Genomic DNA, 23,346 nt, shown 5'->3' with positions numbered 1-23,346 from the left:
TGGCAGCAACAAGCAGCTCTGGCTTGCCCAGCCATACCCATTGCCACCCCACCACCACATTTACCTAACCTAGGGGTTCTGGATCAGGGGCTCTTCTGGTCAAAATGGGAGCCTCAGTGATCGCCCTGTCCTGCTGGAAGAAAATGCACATGTCAAAAAGGAGCTATAGGCCCTGGTGGGCTGCCCTCTTACCCTCTTGTGATTGGACAAGCGGATAGCCAGTCAATCAGGATCCCCCCTTCACTTCTCAATTCCCTCTGTGGCCCCCTAGTCCCTTGCTGTGGCCCCCTATTTATGCATTTTTCACCTGTGGCCCCCTTAGAATATCCTGGGGTGTGTGTGTGTGCCCAGGAGGCCATATGGCCCCCAGTTGGGAAACACTGGTTTAGAGGGATTTGTTTTGGAGGCAGGTTGTTGCTGCTATTGATATTATTTTTTAGTATATTTATCTTACATTTTTATTATTTATGTTGAAATTGCTCAATTTGGTTGTGTGCTTTTTTATGATTGTTTACGACTATTTTTGTTATGCTTGTAATTATGTATTTTTTATGTTGTAAGCCTCCTTGAACAAGGTTTGGACTATGGAAAGGAAAGGAGGCAAACAATTTTTTAAAGCTATTTGTTTTCAGTAAACTTAGTATTGCTTACCTGGTAGAATGCCATAGGTGTATGTATAGCAAATGGACTTGGAGGTGGTGGTTGTTGTTGTTGTTACATTTATATCTTTTCAGTTGCATATTAATACCTCTCTTAGTGTCAGATTAATCAGTGGAAGCAACTGATTTATTCTTCAATTTATATTAAATTCAAATTCTTTAATGTATTGAATTCATTGAGATGATTGTAGTTGTATGTAAATAGCTTGCATACTTTTAAGTGCTGTAAAGGGACTTGATGGTTGCTCTGAATTGAGGTAACTGCACATTTATTTCCTTGTATTTTTGGATTTAGTGCTCTCTGAATTGTTTCACATTTGGACTGCACACTAATACCTACTTATATACTTCACACTCCCCCTCCCTCCTTGTATCCTAAGAAGTAGTTTTTTTTCCAATGAGATTTTTCCATTGGCACTTTGTAATGATTTAGTAGGTTGATAATTAACTGAGGTTAATACTTCAGCAAATAGAACCATTCCTCATCTGCTTTGTCTTTGTAAAATTGATTCAAGTGTAATAAGCACAGTTGTAATCTCTGTGCTTTACATATACTGTGGCATATATAAAAAGCTGCCAAAACAGCATTTGTTCCATGAAAAGTAAAGATTCTGTTAACTAGAATGACAGTTTTGCATATTGCTTAGAAGCATCATCATCAAGGAATGTTTATTAGACCTTTGAATGACTGTTCTTTGAGGTGTCATTTGAATGATAGCATAAAGAAATGTAGTTTTATCTGTGCTGGTTATAGCTTTTTAGGATTGTGTTGTGAACATGAAGTTTGTTTGTTCTTCTCCAAAACTCTTTTGGAGGCAATTGAATTGGATCTTTCTTTCCAGAAGGGGAAAGTTAGTATAATTGCATTTTGTGCTACTATAAATAGTAGTAAATGTTTACATTATGAAGCTATTATTTCTATACAAAGTGCATATTCAGTCCTTTCCTGGGCTTGTTCATTGTTCAGTATTCTCTGAATTACAAAGAGTAATTGACACAGACAAGGGAGTAGAGGCCACATCAAATTGTTTGAGATTTGATTGTTTTGAAATCCAATTCTTCATTTCAGTTTCCATAATGGAAACTTTTGACAATACTTAATTCTATTGCAGGTTTTTTATCTAAATGCAATCAAGACTGGAATTTTCTTTTGTGACAGCTGGTTTTTTTCCTAGCTCATGTTTTTCCATTATCCACCTCTCACCTTATTTCCTGCCTTACGGGTTGTCCGCAAACTGGTTTTCTATTTTTCTATAATTAACCCTTGAATAGACGTTAAGCAATCTGAATCTCTTTTGCTTATAAGCACAAAGGACTTAAAAGAAGGAATACTGTCATAACCAGCGACAATGTAGCAACTAAGAGTGATTTTGCTTTCTAAAAACATCTGTCTGATTACCTGTCTAAGATTCACTTTCTTCTTGAAGGAAAGGTGGGATATAAATATAATAAATAAATAAGTTGGTGAAAAACACAGAAATTATGGAGTCGATCATGGGGTCAAGCTCTTTTTCAAAAAATGCCTGATTGCATTTTATTTTTCTACACTTCATTTTTTTTGCAGGAAACCTTGATAACATACACCTCATGTGTGCTGCTACATGTGCAAAAAGTGCAGAATTGTTGAATGATGTAAGATTTGCTGTCTACTCTATTCATAAACATCTACCATTTACTGATATTTGTAAGAAGTGTGGTATCCAGACAGATGATATCCACAGGGTCTTGCACCTGTGGATCAACAAATCTTTTAAGATTTCTTGTTCTTTTATGTGCATATTTTCTTCACCCAGAATAACCACTACTAACTGCCAGTGCTGTCAAATAATATTACAGATATTGTTGATCACACAATCATAGATAAGGCTGCATGGAGATTAGGTTGCTATCGCACGTTGCTATTGCAACCCAGATTGCTAAAAGGTCCTTACTCTTACTGAAGGCCCATTTTTGTTGTATCTGTGACTCACTGTGGATACCTTCTGGTAGATGGAAATGGAGTGGCCAGACACCAGGCTTTTTCTTCACAATCCCTTCTTCTGAAATTACATGGATGGTACTTTTGTTAGGTGATTGGAAAGCTTGCAGTTTAGAATGTAATTACATATGATATCCATGCTGTATGTGGCTTGCTTGGCATAATTTGCAGTGTGTGCAATTTTAGGTTACTATATTTTATTTTTCTGGATTGCTTTTTGCAAATTGTCTTACTTTCCAAGCAAAGCCTATTTCTTCTGATATTCAGCACAGATACTTTGTAGCATGCAGCCAGTTTATTATTTGAAACTATGACTGGTTTTAGTTTTAGAAATTTTCCTTTTAAGCAACTTAATGTGTAAAATAAATAACCAGAATAGATACTGTGTTCTAATTTGCACTTCATAATTTAGTAGCAGTAGCTCCTACCACCCTTCAAGCATATCTGAAGACTTAACTATGTACAAGCACTTTTGCAATCTGTATTAACCACCATGGTACAAAAGGAATTATATTCAAAAGCAATGAATTTCCAGTACTTTGTAACAAAATATAGCCTTTAAAAACTGTTTCCCCCAAAATTCAAAGCTCCTTGAAACATAATAACATAAAAAATCAACAAATTGTTTTGAATGTCTTGCTAGTCACAAGTAGCTATGAACGAAAGTATCTTGCTTTAAATGCTTTAGATGAGGTGGGGGCCAAAATCCTTGCATTCAGATGGCACATAAATTGAGTATGACAGGTATGAAAAGGTGGAAAGCTTTTTCAGCTTGAGAGTTATATTCCATCAAGTGCAACATCTGTGAAAAAAGCAAATTCCATGTTAGGGGTAATTAGGAAAGGGATTGCAAATAAAACAGTGAATATGCCTTTAAACAAATAATATGGTTGCTACTACACTAGGAATGTTGTATACAGTTCTTGATGCTGCACCTAAAAAGGATATTGTAGAGCTGGAAGAGAAGGCAACCAAAATGATCAAAGAGCTGGAGAAACTCCCCTGTAAGGTAGGGTTGCCATATTTCAAAAAGTAAAAACCAGGACACCCCAAATTTTTGACCACAATTTTTCTATTGGCTTGCCTAAGATCCAGGGCAAAGCACCACATTTCGGAAATTCCCCCCAGACATCAGTTCTGCCTTTGAAATCTCAGTGATGTCTGGGAAAATCCGGATGTATGGCAGCCCTATTGCAGAGAAAGTTTACAACATCTGAGGCTTTTTAGTTGCTCCCCAGGATCCTGTGGAGTTCAGCCCCCCTCTTCCCCCCCCCGAAAGTGAAGACTTAAACTGGGAAATACATTTGAACAGAATGAACCTTGTTGCATCTTAAAGGCTTAAGATTTATTATGATGTAAGTTTTCATGGCCTATAGTCCACTTCATCAGATGCCTCTGGACTCTTAGTTTTACTGTAACAGACAAACACAAACACCCCTTGGAAATTATTTGAGCATCAGGTCTTCTTTACCTTGAAAATCCAAGAGGATTGATGGATTCCAATGCATGTCTTCATTTCATAATACCATTTAATTGAATGAGAAAATGTGTATTATGCAGAGTTAACCATAGTTCTGCTAAAAATACACTCTAAGCATTCTCATGCACAGGGATCACACACAGTGTGCCAGTAATGCATCTTTATTGAGACTTGATTACACTTTTGTGGCTGAGTATTAGATATAAATAATTGCTTATGACATCTCTAAGACGTGGTGTAGCCTCAAGCTATCTCCTAAAGCCCTTCCAAATGGAAGAGAGGAACAAATTATATCACAAGAAAACAAAATATGCACAGACAGAAATCATGCATTAAACATAGGGTGCTGCAATCACAGCTGCTTTCATAGCCTCTTCAAATTACAGTACTGTTTTCCTTGTGTGCTTTAGTGGTAGACTAACATCACAATACAGGTTCAATAGTACAACTTTTGCAAGTAGCTTTAGTGAGAGCTTATAGTGATGGGCATAGATGAACAAATGTGCCTACCAATACTGAGAGCCTAAGGGCCGTTTCATAGAACAGTAGCATTTGTTAGAACTACACCAGCCTTTTCTACATCAGGTGTGTAGATTATGAATGGTAGTTACACATTCCAGTACATTTCATTTATCATGTTTATTTCCTGCTTTTTCTCCAAGAACTTCCAAGCGAGTGCATGGACTCTCACCCTTTTATCCCCACAACAACTGTTAGGTAGATTAGGCTGAGAGAGAATGTCTGGCTTCTTCTGTTTGTCCTGCTCTATCAGAGGTGGTGTTTCTTGCAGCAAACATAACTGTTGTATAAAGTGTGAGGGAGCTTCAACAGACTGAAGATAATTCCATGGCTGTGCGCAGAGGGGCACTAGTAATGTTGGAAGGGCAAATGGCAAAAGTGTCATTGCAAACTAGAACAGCCATCCAAAAATGGGAATCGGTTTTGGACATGGGATAAACTGTCCACTACATAATAAGGCATTCCTCCACAATAAATAGATGTGGGGCCCAAGTTGGTCTTATATCCTTTGTGGTGTATTTTAGCTCTGATGAATACAGCACCACATTCCCTTGTAATGTGGGAAGACCAATATTTTTATATGAAATGGAATGAATGCACGGACACCAACTTGGATAGCTTTATAAGAGGATTCAACAGTTCCATGGAAGATAAGGTTATCAATAGCTACGCCACCATGCCTCTCATGTGCTGAGAATCACAAGTGGAGAGAGTACTGGTGCTCTCAGTTCCTGCTTTGAGACTTACCACAGGCATCTATCTGGACTGTGAGAACAGGACGTTGGGCTTTTGGCCTGCTGCTCCTACATTCTTAACAACATTTCAAAAAATAAAAAAATTCCTTCCAGCAGCACCTTAGAGACCAACTAAGTTTGTCATCGGTATGAGCTTTCGTGTGCATTTTGTTTCGACTACATCAGACCAACACGGCTACCTACCTGTAACTATTTCAAAAAATGTTACTCCTCTAAGTATTTTTTAAATGCTGACATAGAGAGAATGGGAGATGAAGCCTTGGTTGTAAACTAACTCTGGGAAGTGCTGTGTTAACCCAGTGTAGCAATTCATAGCCAACAAGTATGTAAACTGTTCAAAAAGTTCATAAAATGATGTAAGCTTGCTGGAGGGAGAGGTGGCTGTTATTCCTTGGGTATTGCTGTGATGTCATTAATGACAGGTGCCAATGTAACGTGCCCACACAGCATTGCAGAAGCAAAGGATATGCAGCTTAGAGAAAGTTGCTTCTTCTTAGGAACAAAACCCCAGGGCTGGGAAAATACAAGATCCCTGCAATTCAATTACAAGCTGGAAGAAATGTTGTTTATATATAATGGGTAGTAATTATGTTGGAAATTTAGTAAAGCCCTTATTGTCACTACTAAAAGGCAGATTCATTGGCCTCAGTTGTATATTTTTGCCATTAATCTTAATGTAAAACCTTGATTGAATGACGTGATATGAATGTCCAGTATATGTCAACTACATTATTAATTGCATTGGTGTGTAGAACAGGGTTGTTGAGCACTGTGGAAACCAAATAAAGTGGTACCTCAGGTTAAGTACTTAATTGGTTCTGAAAATCCGTACTTAACCTGAGGCGTACTTAACCTGAAGTGAACTTTCCCATTGAAAGTAATGGAAAGTGGATTAATCCATTCCAGACGTGTCCGCGGAGTACTTAAACTGAAAGTACTCAACCTGAAGCGTACTTAAACTGAGGTATGACTGTACCCACTTTGTTTTGACTGGAAGGCTTGGAAAAGAATGTTTTTCTACAGTTGAAAATTCAGTTACAAGCTGCACCTGAGATAATCTGTTGCAGTCTTCAGATTGGCTTTCTTTGTACTTGCCTTTGAGAAGTCATTTAAAGCAAGATACTGATTATTTCTTCTGTTATAACACTGGAGATTTAAAACACTATTTTTGAAAAATCAGAAGTTGTAGGTTGTAATTTGATACTGGCTTTTTAAAAAACAAGAAATTGCCTTATAATCATCATAAAGTATATACTATGCACAATCATCTTTCGTTGCTTTCATTGGTTGTTCATCCTTCAAGTGGGTTAGTGTCTTTTGGCATATGTCTTAGGTAAATTTTACAACAGAAATTGGAAAGATATATTATTGTAAAGGCATAGCTTCAAATAAGTGTTTTCTCCCTTTGCTTTCACAATTTAAATTGACTTTCTTATTGCACCAGTCTTCCCACCCACTACAAGTACAAATGTGTGCTCCTACACACAAGCTAATGTTTGAGCAGAACCAATGAAAGTAACCTCCAAGCCATTTCCATAGAGAAAGCCTCAACAGGATTACAGCTGCCTCTAGTAGAGTGACCACATGAACTCTAAATGAGAGCTTCCCATCTGTTTGGAAGCTGGAATCCAGTAGGCATATACATTTATATCTCACTTTTCCTTCAAGGTAGCATATATAGTTTTCCCCAATTCAAATCAACCCTGTGGAGCAGGTTATGCTGTGAGAGTAAATTGTGCACGGTCACCCAGTGAACTTAATGGTAGAGTGATATTTTCAACCTGAGTCTCCCTCATTCTAGTCCAGCTCTCTGACAACTGTACCACATTTGCCTACTTGGTACCCTTATGACTTCACCCCCAAAGGTGCACTGCTCCATTGTCTCCCAAGATAGATGGATGTCAAATAGCTAGAAGCTGACTCAAACCTCTAACAAGCTTATCCTGCTCCATGTTAGCTTTGGGGTGATTTGAGAACAGAACAAGGTACCGATAGTTCTTAATGAGATTGCAGTACAGGTTTGCTCTTTGCACACATGAAGTATCAGGCTGTACTTTTATCATCATTCACTCGTATTCAGTGCAACTCTGCCAATATCACACATCACCCCTTTCCAATCTGTCTAATTGCCTGAAACAACTTGAGTATGTTCAAACTGCTGTTCTCCTTTTATGCATAATCCACCTCTTGGGAGATGCCATTCTGCTTCTGTCAAAGCCTCCATGGACCTAGGTTGCTACTGTTTAGGCTGCTGGCTTGAGTTCTTAAACATGTTTTATGCCTAATTACACTTAAGAGCTCTCTTCCTTGCTTTTCCTTTTCAGTAAGTGATAGGTTTACTGTATATCCTAAGGAGACAAGTTGATTTATATTTTGGTGGCTTGTAAAGAGCCTCTGCTTTCATTTGTTAAGTTGAATCAGCCAGTGAAGCTCCATCTTTGAAGGGCAGGTCTTTCAGAAGCAGTTAATTTCTTAACTTCTAATGATGTTTCTTTTAGTGGAATACTAATAAAAGATAAGTAAATTCAAAAATACTTTTCTTCTATAAATCACAGTCAAAACTTAGAGGGCCATATATGTAACTTGGCAAGTGTGAGATTGTGACTCCGCACTTCAGAATCTGATATTCAGCACATAATTTGGTATCCTGAGAGTTTTTCCTAAATGTATCTAGACTTTGTGGAGAAAATACTGGAGGTCTGCTAATGTTATATCCTGACAAGTAAGAAGTTAGAGGGAAAGGAAGACAAGATGTGACTTTCACTAACCAATAAATCAAGTCTTCCATATCCTGCTCAACTGTTTGTTTCTCTCCACTCCATGCCTTAGTTTCCATCTGCATCTTCCACCCCACTTAAAACCACCTTCCAATTAATCCCACTATCCTTGATCCATTGCTATTAAAAAAAACAATCCAAGCAAAGGAACAAAACAGAAACAGTTGCTAAAAAGAGGAGTTCAGAATTAACGGTTCTAAGCTCAGAATTTGAAATGGATAGCACACAGCCCCTGGTACATATATTTATATTGTTTTTCTTTCTGTCCTTTTTCAACAAAAGCAACGGCTAAGGCTTTTATTATTTTCAGAGTGGTGATATATTTAACAGTGAGAGAGTGACAAGAGAGTCAAACCCTTCAGGACTAGGGATGTCTGGCAACCTTGCTCTAGAGACTGATCACTGTAGCTATATGTTCTTCTTGAACAATTCAGTTACTTCTGTAGTGCAGAGCAAGGATGTACTTTGAAACATTGGCTGGGAATTTTAATACAGCAATGTAGATACAAGCATAATTATGCCAAGAAGAGGACTGGAGGAACGGAAGGAGGCTGCATTTAAAAGCCATGCAGACCAACCCTTCAAAAAGAGAGGTGAGTTGGAACTGTCTTATTTAAAAATGCCCGGTGTTTTCCCTTCCCCTTCCCCTTCAATCTTGTTTTATGCCTTACTTAAAAGCTAGGGCTCTTTGCTGTGCCATCTTTGCCTGTTTCCTACCACTTCTTCCTTTACCCTCTGTCAAGCCACAACCATATAAAGCCCAAATAATAATACTAATCCAAATCCACTGGAATTCCAAACTAGAAACCATATTATTTATAGATGTTCTCCACAAACCCTACATCAGGCATCCCCAAACTGCGGCCCTCCAGATGTTTTGGCGTACAACTCCCATGATCCCTAGCTAGCAGGACCAATGGTCAGGGAAGATGGGAATTGTAGTCCAAAACATCTGGAGGGCCGAAGTTTGGGGATGCCTGCCCTACATGGACATACCCTCCTATGCTTTGCTGATGAGACTATTTAAACATGAGGACCATGCATGGGTGGGTGAGTGGGGCAGTTCAATCATCTGGTGTGATGTGGGCAACATAGTCTAGATCAGGCTTCCACAAACTCGGCCTTCCAGATGTTTTGAGACTACAATTCCCATCATCCCTGACCACTGGTTCTGCTAGCTAGGGATCATGGAAGTTGTAGGCCAAAAACACCTGGAGGGTCGAGTTTGAGGAAGCCTGGTCTAGATTCAAATTGGCCACAAGCTGAAAATAGAAACTAAAAGTGCAGGCAAGCAGTTGGCTCCAGATGGCACACAAGCCTGCATGTACGGTAGCACTAAGTCATGGTTTAGTGTTAAAAGGATAATATAACTTGCCTGTGAGTCCTGGAAAACTTGTTCCCTGCCTTGCAGGCCTTTTCCACCTTGCCTGGGGCCCTAACTGACTCCAGCTACAAATATGTGGGTGAGGCTGCTGAATTGGGCTGGGGTGTTGTTTTGGGGATTTTGGTTGGGGGGGGGTTGTGTTGTTAATGCTTTTTTGGAATCTTTATTATATATATAATTGTGATTCATGTGGAGATTTTTCAGTTTGGTTGTGTATTTTTAATGTTTTATTTATTGTTTGACTACTTTTGTTATTTTATCATTACATATTTTTTCATGTTGTAATCTACCTTGAGCATGTTTGAACTGTGGAAAGGTGGGATATAAATAAAATTACGTATGTATGTATGCATGCATGTATGTATGTATGTATGTATGTATGTATGTATAAGGCACAATGGCCCTCTCTGCCTCCAGCACAGCCACAAAAAGGAGACTGGAAGTTTACACCTCCTGTTTAGATTAACCACAATGTAGTATGCTGTCCAAATTCTAAATTGTTGTTAATTTTAAACTGATTAGTGGAAACAAATCAGCTTTGTAAATTATGGTTTATTAGCTTTCCACTTACCAGTTAGTCTTATCTGCAATTTGGGTTCAGATGATGCAGCAAGCTGTGTGGTTCATCTGAAGTGGAAGTAAAAGCTTCTAAACTCATCTGCAGCCACACTGGAATGGGAGAGTGTAGGACAGGTGTTGGCAACGTTTTCTGCCCGTGGGTCGGAGGATTCCCACAGACTATCGTCTGTGGGCCACACAGGCACAGAAGCGATTTCCTGTGCCATGCTACCCATGCTTGGAACACCGGAAATGGCTTCTGCACATGTCTGCGGCTGTGCAGAAGCGATTTTTGGTGCTGTGGACATTTAGGAAGCGATTTCCGGTGCTGGCTGCCCATTTCCAAAATGTCTGCAGTGCCAGAAATCGCTTCTGCGGCTGCATAGACGCGATTTCCGGTGCCACTCGGCGAGTCCCCGCGCTGCGTTGTGCCGGTTTACCGCAGCACACAGGGTGGCTCAGTTCACGGGCGGCCTGTGGGCCGGATAAACGGCCTCCATGGGCCGGAGGTTGCTGATGCCTGGTGTTGAGCCCTATCTGCTCTGGTTTAAACCCAAGGCTTTCTGTATGCAAAGCATGTGCCATGTCACTAAGCTTACAGCCCCACTTGTAATCCTATATAATAAACGGATGTAAATAAATAATATCAAGAATGCAACTCTAGTAGGAAACCTCTTTGTGTTTCTACTCCGGGCTTCAGCAGTAGCTATCATAGGCAAATGAGAACTATTGGAGAGGGGTTTTTTTCCCCTGGGAAAGGAGTTTTAAATTTGTGATTGTCTCAGCAAAATTTGGGCAGTTGAAGAACTGGGCAGCCAGTTCATTTGCATTTGTTGCATCTGTTGTCCATGAGAATAAAAGTCCACTTAATAAATGCTAAATTGCAAAGTGAGCTCATTCCAGAGCTCAGGCACTCAAGCAGAGTCTCCAATATGCTAGCCCAAATTACATTTTTGGAATGGCTCCTATGTCTTTTTAACAGAGAGCCAATATGCAAAATGTAGCAGGAAAACTCAGTTACAAACTGCAGTCCCAAGCCTCGCCCACTAAGGATTGCATCACTTTTCTCTGTGGGACAATTTCTATTCCAGTATTTTTGTATGTGAGGCAATTGTTAAAGATACAGGAGCTTTGCCTGAAAAGTTGGCAACACTAGTCATATACCCCATAAATGGAATGTGGAAGTGGGTCTGCTGTAGCTGCGTGAATATATATTTTAATATATTTTAATAAAGTTGTCATTAGAAACTACAAATTCTAATAACTTTTTTAAAATGTGTCAAAATTGGCCTTTCTAATGTGTATTATTTCCACCTCTCTCTTACTGTTTCATACCCTGCTGTTTGTTTCAATTCATCTTTCCCTTTGGGGGTTGTGCTGCACTTGGGAATAAAGGTAGCTTAACATTTGGCTAGAAAGCTCTAGCTGCAAATGAATATCTTGGCAAATGTGTTTCAAATGACATCTTCTTTACCAAATTCTACCTTATGTGAACTATTCATCTTTATTGATAAATATTTCATAGGTTTCTGCTTACCGTACGTTTCTTAATTAATATTTGAATAATCATGGAAGTTCTACTCCAGCCATCACTTACTGTCAATGCAAGATTTCTTACTACAGTAGTTCTGTTAAATAAATGCCTGGTTAATTTGTATGAGAGGCTGTGGACAGCATAGGTGAATGGGGATGTTTAGTCCCTCCCCTCTAACTGCTATACACTGTTGATGAAAGCAAGAAAATAGTGTATGTACCAGCAGAAAAAAACTATTCTCCATAAGTAAGCATCTGTTAACATACATTGTTCCCAACCCTCTCTAGAACAGCCTAAAGGAGGTTCTCTATAGAATATATGTTTTTTATCCAAGAGCAGTAATGATGACTTTACAAATGACTTAAAATTCGCCACAAAATATTTAGTATGTGATCTGGTGCAAAAACTTCTACTGTAGCTCTGTGCAGCTCTGCTGCAAGCTGTTCCATCCCTACAGTCTAACAGCCCTAATTAACCAGATGGAATTTTTTAACTAATAGTATAGTAACTTGAGGCTTGTATCTGATACCTTAGTCTGGAGACAAGGCTTTTTGAGAAAGGGTTCCTCAGTACCTTTTGGTAGTGAAAATGATGTGATAGTCAGATACAGAGTATCAGTTAAAGTTGTCATGGGATCTTCATAAGCAATCAGCTTTAAAAGACTCAAAATAAAATTATTGTGAAGAGGGGTGTAGTGATTAATTTTGAAGGGAATAGGTGTCTGGGTTCATGCTGGTGGTAACTCTGTCGGTCTGTCCAGGGTAGGGTAGCTTATTGGTTGAAATACACTTTTCTTTATTATTTCATATCTACTTCCTTAACATGGAGGCAAAGACAGAAGTAGAAGGCTATATTGTGTTAAAGTGTATTTTGTCACACTGCTCCAGTAATGATTTGGTAAATACAGATGACTAGAATTTGTCTACCAAATTTAAATTATGTGTTCTGGCAAATTAGTTGTCATAAATAAAACCAGTGTGTAATATGTATCAAACCTATTGCAGGATTAATTCCAATACATTGTTTTTAAAATGTGTGGCCAATATTTAGCTAGTCATTGGAACTCATTTTAAGGGTCCCCCCCCCCCTGAAACTCAATCTGTGATGAAGAGCCTGAATTGGATAGACTTAGAGTGTGATGCTGGTAATGCCCAAGGTTGCTGGTTCGATCCCTGTATGGCAGGGGTGCCCAAACTTTTTTCAAAGAGGGCCAGATTTGATGAAGTGAATACGTGTGAGGGCCGCCCAAAACTCTTGAGCTTTTTTTAGGAATGAAATTGCTGAGCTTTTTAAAAGGATTTTATCCCAGGACATATACTGCCATGGGGGCCAGATTAGGCCCCCGAAACAGACTTTGGACATGCCTGCTGTATGGGATGACTACACATTCATGCATTGCAGGGGGTTGGACTTCACTAGATGATCCTCAGAGTCTTTTCCAACTCTACAATTCTATGTTCTTTGTTTCTATGTTTACATTGTCATAAGTGGATTGGATATATTACAGTTGGCTGAACATTTTTAGATTTGATTGATTTTAATGGAAGACTCACGTGTGTGCTTTAACTTTGTGATCAAGGAACTGAAAGTTTTACTTTGGTTGGATCATGTGTTCCTGGGTAGTGTTTGATCTGAAATAGACAAAGTATTTTTTTCGCTACAGAACAAGATTAAGCTTGATAGTATAGAATTTGTACACCTTGCTTATTGCATGTTGAAAAGTTTATTTTTTATTAAGCCACACTTATTTTAAAGGCTTCTTGCATGATTAATAATAATCTTATTTCTTTTGGGAGCCTTAGAACCTTTCAGTAAGGCCTCTTATGCAAATTCTGAAATGATGTGTGCCTTTTATATTCCCATTAGTATTGTTACTGGGTATTGAGCCATATATGTGCACATTACATTAACAAAAGGAACAATAAATTACGCTGAGATTTAACAATTATGCAAAGGAACAATTACATAGGTGGAGTCAGTGAATAGTGGGGGTTGAATGCAACAAAGGTAAGTTGTTGCACTAGGAGAAGCTGGCGCAATGAGTCCTCTAACAGGAGTCCTCCTGCCCCTCCTGAAATCTGTTTGGGAGGGTTGGGAAGAAACCTCAGAACAGCACACAGTGGGAGGAGGGTGGCAGGTTGTTCCATCTGGCAAGCAGAAATGCTTGCAATGCCTGAATGAGTTCCTTAGTGCAGCACTGAATTCCACCCTTAGACTAGAGCTCCATCTGCTGAAGTAGAATCAGTTCTGCTTCAGACAGGAATCTTTCTTTAACTTGAGAGGGCTGTTTTCCTGATTTGCTCGAGCATGGATGTTTCTAACATCATTTCAGTAAATACACCCATGCTCGAGCAAATCAGGAAAACACCTTAAAAATAGCCCTCTCAAGTTAAAGAAAGAGTTCATAATTTAGCAGCTGAACTGAATAAGTGTTTGCATGATATGTGTGATTATAGGTAAAGGTAAAGGGACCCCTGACCATTAGGTCCAGTCGCAGACGACTGGAGTTGCAGCACTCATCTCGCTTTACTGGCTGAGGGAGCCGGTGTACAGCTTCCGGGTCATGTGGCCAGCATGACTAAGCCACTTCTGGCGAACCAGAGCAGCGCACAGAAACGCCATTTACCTTCCTGCCAGAGCGGTACCTATTTATCTACTTGCATTTTGTGCTTTCAAACTGCTAGGTTGGCAGGAGCAGGGACTGAGCAATGGGAGCTCACCCCATCACGGGGATTCGAACCGCTCACCTTCTGATTGGCAAGCCCCAGGCTCTGTGGTTTAACCCACAGTGCCACCCACGTCCCATGTTTGATTAAAGTACTGGTATGTGTGATTATACTTGAATTCAAAACATCTGTTCTAAATTCAGTGGTGGTAGTCCTGATTTCTGGGCTCCAAATGAGTCCTTTGTCATTCTGTGAAATCATGATGAAACTGAATGGCCAGTTGAGTTGAAAACATAGGTATGTGTGCTAAAACTCATAACAAAATTTAAATTAGAAATCTTCAAGAGAGAACACTATGAATATAGAGAACAGTACCAAGAATCTGGTTGGCACTAATTTAATATTCTGGATTGTTGGAACTGGTATTTATTTTCCTGTGCCTGTTCTGTTGCAACATATTTAATTTGGTGCAGTGCGATGCCAGAAATCTCGTCTGTGCATGTCCACAGCGCCAGAGATTGCTTCTGCGCATGCCCAGATGCAAAAAAATTGTGTGTGTCCAGATGCGATTTCTGGTATCTGTGCATGCGCAGACACAATTTCCGGCACTGCTCAGCGAGTCCCCGTTCTGTGCCGGTTTAGCGCAGTGTGCAGGGGACTCGCCAAGCGGGTGGCTCGGTTCAGGGGCAGCTTGTGGGCTGGTAAAACGGTCTTCGTGGGCCGCACGTTGCCAACCCCTGTTGTAAACTGTGTTAAATGCTTTTTTAAAAAGTGGGATAAAAGTAAACTAAACACCTGTGCCTTTAAATTTGGTCCTGAAGACCTGGCAGTAGTAAGCATTACTCTTAATTGGGTATGGGGTGAAGTTCATCAATCCTCATCATGGTTTTTTGATCTAACAAGAATAGAAACTGGTTAAAAATATTGTTCTAGAAGGAGATGGAAGCTGCTCCGATAGTTGAATTTAACAAGCTTAATTCATTGTCACCATCTGCATAGGCAAAAAAAATTCATTGCAAAAAGCTCTCATATACCGAGGTCCTGTGAGTTATTAAGGTTAATGTGAATGTGCAGCTTGCTGGTAGATACATCACAAAATCCATTGCCATCTCAGGAGCAGCAAACCATAAGCGTTGGCATGTTGTGTCATCCATACTCCAGGAAGTTTTCTCTAAACAAACCTTGGCTACCACTCATGGTTTGTTTGCATGGTAGCCAAACTTTCTGGTTTGTTCCTTGTGCCCCAGGGAAGACCAAAGCAGGCACTTTTGAGCAGCAAGCCCCAATGCACTACTTCTTCACACTAAACCATAGTCAAATGTTAACTATTTTACTGCAGGGGGTTACCAACATGGTACCTGCATGTGTGTCCAGAGAGGCCTTCCCTACCACGCCCCTCCCACCCATGAAATAGGCTTGAAAGAAGCAGTCTGTTTTAGCCAATAGACCAGGTTTCAGTATGTGATTAATTGCAGGGTGGCAGGGGTGCCCATGACAGTTTACCCAGTTTGCAGATGTGCCTATGGGCAAAAAAGGGGCCATGAGCCCTGGTTTAACATGATGTGCTAACACAGCCAGTGTGTTTTGAGGGGCAGTTAGTAACAGCAACATGGAGGGTTAATAATAAATGCAGCAGTCAAATTATCATGAAAGATCACTCAGGCAAGTTCAAAGGCTCTCTTAAAAGAAGATAAAGTGGCCTGCTGTCATGAGGCCACCAAAGGACAAGTAAAGTAAGTTTCCCTATGGAGAGAGTTGCACAGTTTTGATGCCACTGCCCCAAATTACCACTTACCATCCTTTAGAAGACGGAGACACAGAAACCCAGAACTCCAAGGGTGGGTGTTGATGGAGGCAGGTATGTTCATATAGGATAGGGGGAGGCGTTTCCAAGTCACCACTATTAAAGCTAAAATGTAATTAGTCTGTGGTGTAGCTTTTTTTGCCTTCCCTCTGGGTAAAAACAAACGTGGTGCTGTTCTTCCTATATCTGTAAGGAAGAAATCATCCTTGCTTGCAGTACTGTTACAAAAAAAAGGAACTCCAGCTTTGTTTTTCTCTGTCAGAGGCTGGGAATATTTTTAGTGGGCTTCGTGACACAGCTGAAGATTGTTCATGTGACACACAGAGCAGTTTGCTTGTTAGGAGTCGCTCTCTCTTTCTAGAACATCCACTCAGAGCTCTGCCAACATGCCTAGGGTGCCCCTGCTTCATATTCTATTCATACTGAATTGGCAGGACAGAATTCAGTCTAACAAGGCTAGAGCAACATTCTGCTTAACCTTACTCTCTAGGACAGCATGTTCAAGCTAGGGAGAAGCCTTCAGCTTTACTGCACGTTCTTTTGCTTGCTTCAGAGCCAGCATGGAAACCTCGACATCCTCTTCTGATACAGTATGTTTTGTTACCCTCCCTTCTTTAGTGGTGCTTTTGCTAAAGTTCTAGTGAGAGAAAGCTCAACATGCAGATAGGCATTGAATACATGCAATGAAGCATTTCTTCAAAAGATGCTCTATTCATTTCTGAAATAGCTGCTGTCTGCTATTTTCATTCATTCTGTCATAGACATACACTAAGTCCTGGTTATCCAGGCTGATTCAGAGCATGAAATAAGTCAGAAATATATAGCAGGCATAAACCATATTCATCATGTAGAAGGATTCGAAAGTGGGAGGCTTGAATGAATGACTTTAGCCATACCTTTTCTGTTGTGCATGCCTGCTTGGTCTCTTTTGGAACTGTAATGAGATGGACTTGAAATGGTTATATGGTTGTTGTTTTTTGTTCCATTTGTGTCATATAAATAGTGCCAGTAATAAATGATGTGTTTGTGCACATTTTTTTGCTTGCTTTTTATGATGGAAGAATAATTGGGCATTATAAAGCTGCCCTTTTCTATGAAATAAATCATAATACAAAAGGTTCTTGTCCCTTTTCATCCTCATTAGAGCTGTTTGTAGTTATGCAAAGTGATTTCCCCCCCTTAGGGCTTTGAGGTCAGGCTTTGCTTTAGCAACAAACTGAAATTCAATCTGCATGAACATGTTAGAATTTCAGAAGGATAAAACATAGGTTTGTCATTGAGTAGGATTTATATTTTAGTTAAAACAGAGCTTGCCTCTCTTCTATCTATCTAGATCGTGCATTTAATGGCAGTATTAACAGGCAAATATGGAATGAGGTACTTTGATTATGAAATTGGAATGTTTAGTCCTCACTGCTCTTAATATAGTAAAAGTTGGTTTCCTAATCAGCTTACGTTAGATCTGTTAATATTCCTTAAGAAATCCTAGTTGTTTGAGTTCACAGAAAGTTTTGGTTTACTTGATTATTATTTTTGTCAGCATGGCTGAATCACAGTTTGTTTGCTCAGAGGTTATAAAAGTTCAGTGACTTGTGGCATTGTGCAGCTACCAGTTGTATCAGGAGATGCAAAAAAAGGGAAGGGAGGGATAGAGGAGTAGTTTCAAATAAGAAATCCATAGGAATGAAAATAAGAGAATGACATACTGTATTTGTTCTCTGTACTCTTGTTCCCAGAACAGAGCTGCTTTGTTGGGGCTTAAACAGTGAAAATAGAGAGCATTTAAAGTTCCTTTCATTTGCTGTGGAATGAGTGATAGATAGTTAAAATACAATGCATAATCGTTGCAAATTAAAGATGGGTAGTAAGAGATTAAATTGGGAGAAGGTAACTGAGTAACTGTAATACAACCAACATCTCCAAAGTAGATTAGTCTGATTATTAGTGACATTCCCAAGACCAGTGAATTTCGTGGTCCTGTGGGATTTTAACCCGTCTCACTTGTCGAAGCCCAACATTCTATTTATTCAGAAGACCACACTGATTCTCTGACATTTGCTTTCTAGCATGACCATAAAGTGATGCTAGTCACTGCCTTTCAGTCACAAGTGTTCTTGTGGGGATTTGTAGAGGTGGGGGTGAATCAATTTGAGCTTCTTGGAGGAAAAAGTTGGATATAAATGCAATAAATAAAGAATAATAAATAAAACTTGGCAGACAGGAATACATTTGATTCTCAGTGGCTCCCACTAAGTTCTGGGGGGGGGGGGAAGAGCAGGTTACAACAGTTGGCAAGTCTGTTGGAAGTGGCACAACCTGTTCTTTCATCCTGTCCTGCCAGGAAGCAGTTCAGCTAGTTCAGTGATGTTCTATATTGGTTGCATTTTCACCCATATAAGTGGCTATAACTCCCTCGCCTAAGTATTGTGCTTAGGTGCATTGTTGTGGTTTCTCGAGGCATCTGGTTGGCCACTAGGTAAAGCAGAATGGTGGAGCTTTGTCTGATCCAGTGGGACTCCTGTGTTGCGGGGGCAAAGCCTGTTTTTAATGCTTCCCACCTCCATTGTGAGGGAAGCTTAAGGGCCAGGTAGTGGTGATGCAATATTGGTTGTGCAGAAACAAAGTACTGTACTGCAGTTGTCTAGATTTCTGGACCTGTGAAGAAAGCACCCAACACACAGGCATGTTGAACCTCTTTTCCCCTAGTGGTTCCTACAATATACTGGCCACACACACTCCCATTTTTTAGAAGTTGATTTTGCCAACTGACCCAATTTATGTAGGGCATATACTTCATCTCTTATATTCATATCTGTCAAATTGTTTTGCTGCTTGTTGCAAATGCCCTGCTTCATGTATAAAACCCACCCAATCTGGCAGCTGGATCTCACGTACCGAAGGCACAGCATCCATCACTGCACTTGAGGACAGGCGGCTAGCTTAGGGGCTCAAGGCAGGCCACAGCTCCATCCTCCAGCACCTCACTGTTGTTTCCTGCCCTCCAGCATATGCAACCTGAGGTAGCTGCTTCATTCCACTTAATGTTAGGGCTGGCCCTGAAATCAGGGGTACAGTTTATCATAGCAACACCAAATTCATTATTCATTTCTACAGCTGCAAGTATCTACAATTCTTCTCTCCAGATGAGGTGGTTAGCAACAAGCAGTACGATTTGTTTAGGGCCTGGCTTTATAATTATTTATTTTTTACTCAGTTTGTATACCGCACTTCACCCAAAAATCACAGTGCTGTTTACAACATGAAGAGCTAAGCCCCGGGGTGAACTGGAATCTGAATAGACGTATTTCTCTTGCTGAATTATAGCTTTAGCTCATAAATGCTGCACATGTAAAGATTTAGGTTACATTTGGTGTTAGTGGAGAGGGATTTATATATTTGCTGTTAGTAGAGTGGGTCATACAGTGTTCTGAAATGACATGCATTTTCCCCAAAAAATGCATATTGCACATAAAGAATGGCAGTGTTTTTAAGTGCTACTTTTTGTATTTTATAGTTTTTTTATTTGCTGTTGCATAAGCATCTGAGTGCTTTCATTTTGGAAGTGGAGAAATGTGGTGTACATCCTTAAAATAAATAACAAGTGCTGTGTACACTAGGGTCTTTCTTTAAATGGATTTTTGCTTTTTCTAGCATCATGTCACTTCCCCCCCTTTCATTCCAGAGCAAAAACTGTTTTCACAACTATAAATATAATTTTTGTTAATACTGCCAGTATGAACATCTTTAAAATGTTTCCAGCATATGTTTAAAAGTATCTATAAATTAATTTATGTAAAATATATCTGATCCACACATTTCAAATCATGTAAATATTCATAATATAAATAAGTGTGCATTAACATTTGTGTTCGTGGCAATCTAAGATAAGAGATTGAGCTAAAAATTCACAATCCATCTATGAATACAGATTTCACAAATACAATGTTTTATCTTCATCTAGAGTGCCCTCTGCAGGTTAAACTATAGCCAAACAGGATATGTAAAGCAAGCTTGATTTATTCAGTGTATTGATTGGTAAAGTGTGTTTTGTTCCCTTAAAGGGGAAAAGAAGCTTGGGTGGGGGCTATTTTGAGCATTAAAATATCTGACTAGGACAAAAGGATCCATCTCTTTCCCATGCCATTGTTCCAGTTGCAACTTCTCAAGGCTGCTTTTCACTACTGTAAATATCTAGTTTGGCCAAGTTTATATGCATTGTAATTTGAGCTAATGCATATTTGAACTTCTTAAATGCATATTTTGGATACTATACAAGAGGGAGGTGGAATGCTAGGAATACATTCCCCAAATGTGAGGACAATTAGAAGCCATTTTAAATAGAGCAAAGAAAGTAGATATAATTGGGGGGCAAGAACTCCCAGTCCTACAATCCATCACACAAAAATATCTCATTTGTTTCAGTTCTCTAGCAGGAGCAGTACTAATGCACATATCTATTGGACAAAGTCTAGTGTCTGCAATAAACTCTGATATGCTTGCAGACTGGGGTAGGAATGTTAGGTTACCAAACTGGGACGAAATTAAATATGGATTGAAATATATGTGTTACACAGTGTGCTCTCTAGCTTTTGCTAGTATATGTGCGGAAACAGACTTTGTTTGTTTGAGTGATTCTGTGGTCAAACAGAGATCTTTCTGATTAGTAGACATCTCTACTGCTGTGAGGGTGGCAAACCACACCACACAATTAAACAGCACTGAACCAATGTTTGGTATCATTCAGGTGCTGGGGAACAGTTGTAATTTTTTTAAAATATTCTCTCAGTTATTAGCTTATTTAAATAAGTTCATGTGAAGCTCATCGGAGGTCCTGCCGTTAACCTTGCCTCCATTGCTATGGGTTTACATGCTCTGTACTATAGTAGGCTAGACTATACTGTTGTGGCAAGAGTCCTGTTCTCTTAAGTTCTCTTTCAACCTAAGTGATACCAGGGTTTAAGCATCAAGACTCTAGGTGTAAGTGGTCTAGCCTGGGTTGCAACCCATTAGCAAATGTAGACATCAAGTAAGCATTTCATATTCTGAATAAATCAATATAACTGTGTACTTGAGAATGAGGCAAGCTTCTTGTTTGTAGGTAAACTGGTGAGGACTTGAGTGAAGAAAACACAGCTGAACCACTGACAGGGTTCCCTGAACCAGAAATGAAATTCTCCTGTGTTAAAAGTCTTTTATTTCTATATGTAGTTTCAGAGCTGTCAACTCTAGCTGTATAGCTAGAAATAGTAACTCTCCCAATGATTTACTTGAAAGTAATTTATCCTAATTACTACCTTTTTATATCGTAAGCTAATTTTAGTTTGTAAAATATAAGTAAAAACTAATCCATAGGTGATCATATTGAATGTGTAGTTGTGTGTGTGTGTGTGTGTGTGTGTGTGTGTGTGTGTGTATTCAACATGCTGTAGAAACTACTGACATTCCTTCTTGGCTGAGGAAATATACAAACTGTTGCCTTTGTTTCCAGAACATGTGACAGAAGTAGAAGTACTTAACCAAGTGTATATTTTTTATTATGCTAGATGTCTTAACTTGTATTCAGAGTTCATTTGATGAACTATGACTAATAAATGAAAAAAATGTTGTTAGCATGCTTGCTGTGAAGCAGATCTCTATTATCTACACTTTTGAACCCATGAAGGCAATAAGTGTTTAAAGCAAATTAATTACATTGTTATAAAAAATACTTGATTTTAGATAACATGGTATCTCAGCTGAAGAGCCTTGCCTTCCACATATATCCTTGGTTCTTTTCTCATGTAAACCATGTCACCTAGTCCACATATTCAATGGTCCTGTATGCCAAACTTTGGGTTGGGCCTCAGCTTGACGGTAAAAGCAGTTCGACAGTGGAATGGACTCCCTTGTAAGGTGATGGACTCTCCTTCCTTGGAGGTTTTTAAGCAGAGGTTGTATGACCATCTGTCATGGATGAACAATAAAACCATGCAAACCTATGGTATAATATTAAGAAATATGCCCACAAATGTGTGTTTGGCCTAAAGAGAGGTCCCAAGTAAGAAAAGCCTGAAGACTTCAAGGTCTGGCCTGCGAAGTGTATTTCCTGGAACTTTTCACAGTGAAAGATTCCAAAGATGTATACATGCCAGTCTATGGTAAAAAGAGAAAACAAAAAACACCAGTGACATTGTAAAGATACCAGACTTAGATAAAAGCTTTCATTGCAATAAATCTGCTAGTCTTCCGGTATCAGGATTCTGGTATTCCCCCTGGAACTGTAAGAAACCAATTTGGTTAATAAACAACTTGTATCATGCAGGTTGAGTTCATCTCCTGCTCATAGAGAGTGGCAAGCAAAGCAGATAATGTAATTGTCATGGTGACGAAATTTCAAGAGGAGATGTGACTACTTTTGCCTGAGAAATTACTAGGGTTGGTTCTAAGTTTCCTGATATCATGATATCTGCTCCTTGTTTGGGGTGTATGGGGTGTTAGGGAAGGCGTGCTATCTTTGGTGGGGGACACGATGTGCTCCTTTTGGGGTAGTTTGTCCACCTTTGGTCCCCACATTGCACTCAGCTCTCACCTGTGGCTCCTAGAAGCTGTCAGCAGCTGACAGAGGCCACACCCTGGGAATGGCTTCAACTGGCCAGCTAAATCAGATAAAAATAGCTGATGGGTTTCAAACCATCACTGAGTTCAGGACTTCCCCTGCATGTGACAACAGGCTCCAGCAGACGGAGGAGATGAGATCAATAGTGGGTCCAACTGTCATGAAGGCAGTTTCTACATATGCAGTAGAGGGAAGTGAGGGGCAGATGGGGCCTGCCAACCTGAGAAGGTAGCTCATCTAAGAGAAGGAAGACCCTGCTCCTAAACCTCTGCTGCCTTATGGGATATTTTCGGGAGGAGAAAAGGCTATGGAATAAACCCTACACAAATTTGGGGTGCAATCCCTAAGACGGTTGGATGGTGCCTTGTATGCCTCCTTCTGGCAACACCTGCAGCCAAGCTGGTCCCAAATGTATTGTGCTGCTTTCTTTTGGACCTCATCAGTGAGGCCGAGGGGGGCGGGGATGTCTTTTTGTCTGCTTCTATACACACTTCCCGGGTGTGGAAAGTAACTGGTGGCAAGTATTGTTAAAGATAGTACAACCAAGATACAGAATAAAAGCCTTGCTAAAGCAGAACCAGCATCGTTGCTCCAAGGGTAGCTTCTGTTTTATGAACCTATTAGATTATTTTTTTTT

General features: G+C 39.7%; 1 protein-coding gene across 4 annotated transcripts in view; it reads left to right on the top strand.

The window, feature by feature from the left end:
* Window positions 1–23,346, top strand: part of TMCC1 (transmembrane and coiled-coil domain family 1) — a 100,665-nt gene that overhangs the window by 48,222 nt on the left and 29,097 nt on the right. The window lies entirely within an intron of this gene.

The sequence above is a fragment of the Zootoca vivipara genome, chromosome 2 (genome assembly GCF_963506605.1).
Source record: "Zootoca vivipara chromosome 2, rZooViv1.1, whole genome shotgun sequence".
In the NCBI taxonomy this organism is placed as follows: Eukaryota; Metazoa; Chordata; class Lepidosauria; order Squamata; family Lacertidae; genus Zootoca; species Zootoca vivipara.
This window is presented reverse-complemented; position numbering and strand designations above follow the sequence as displayed.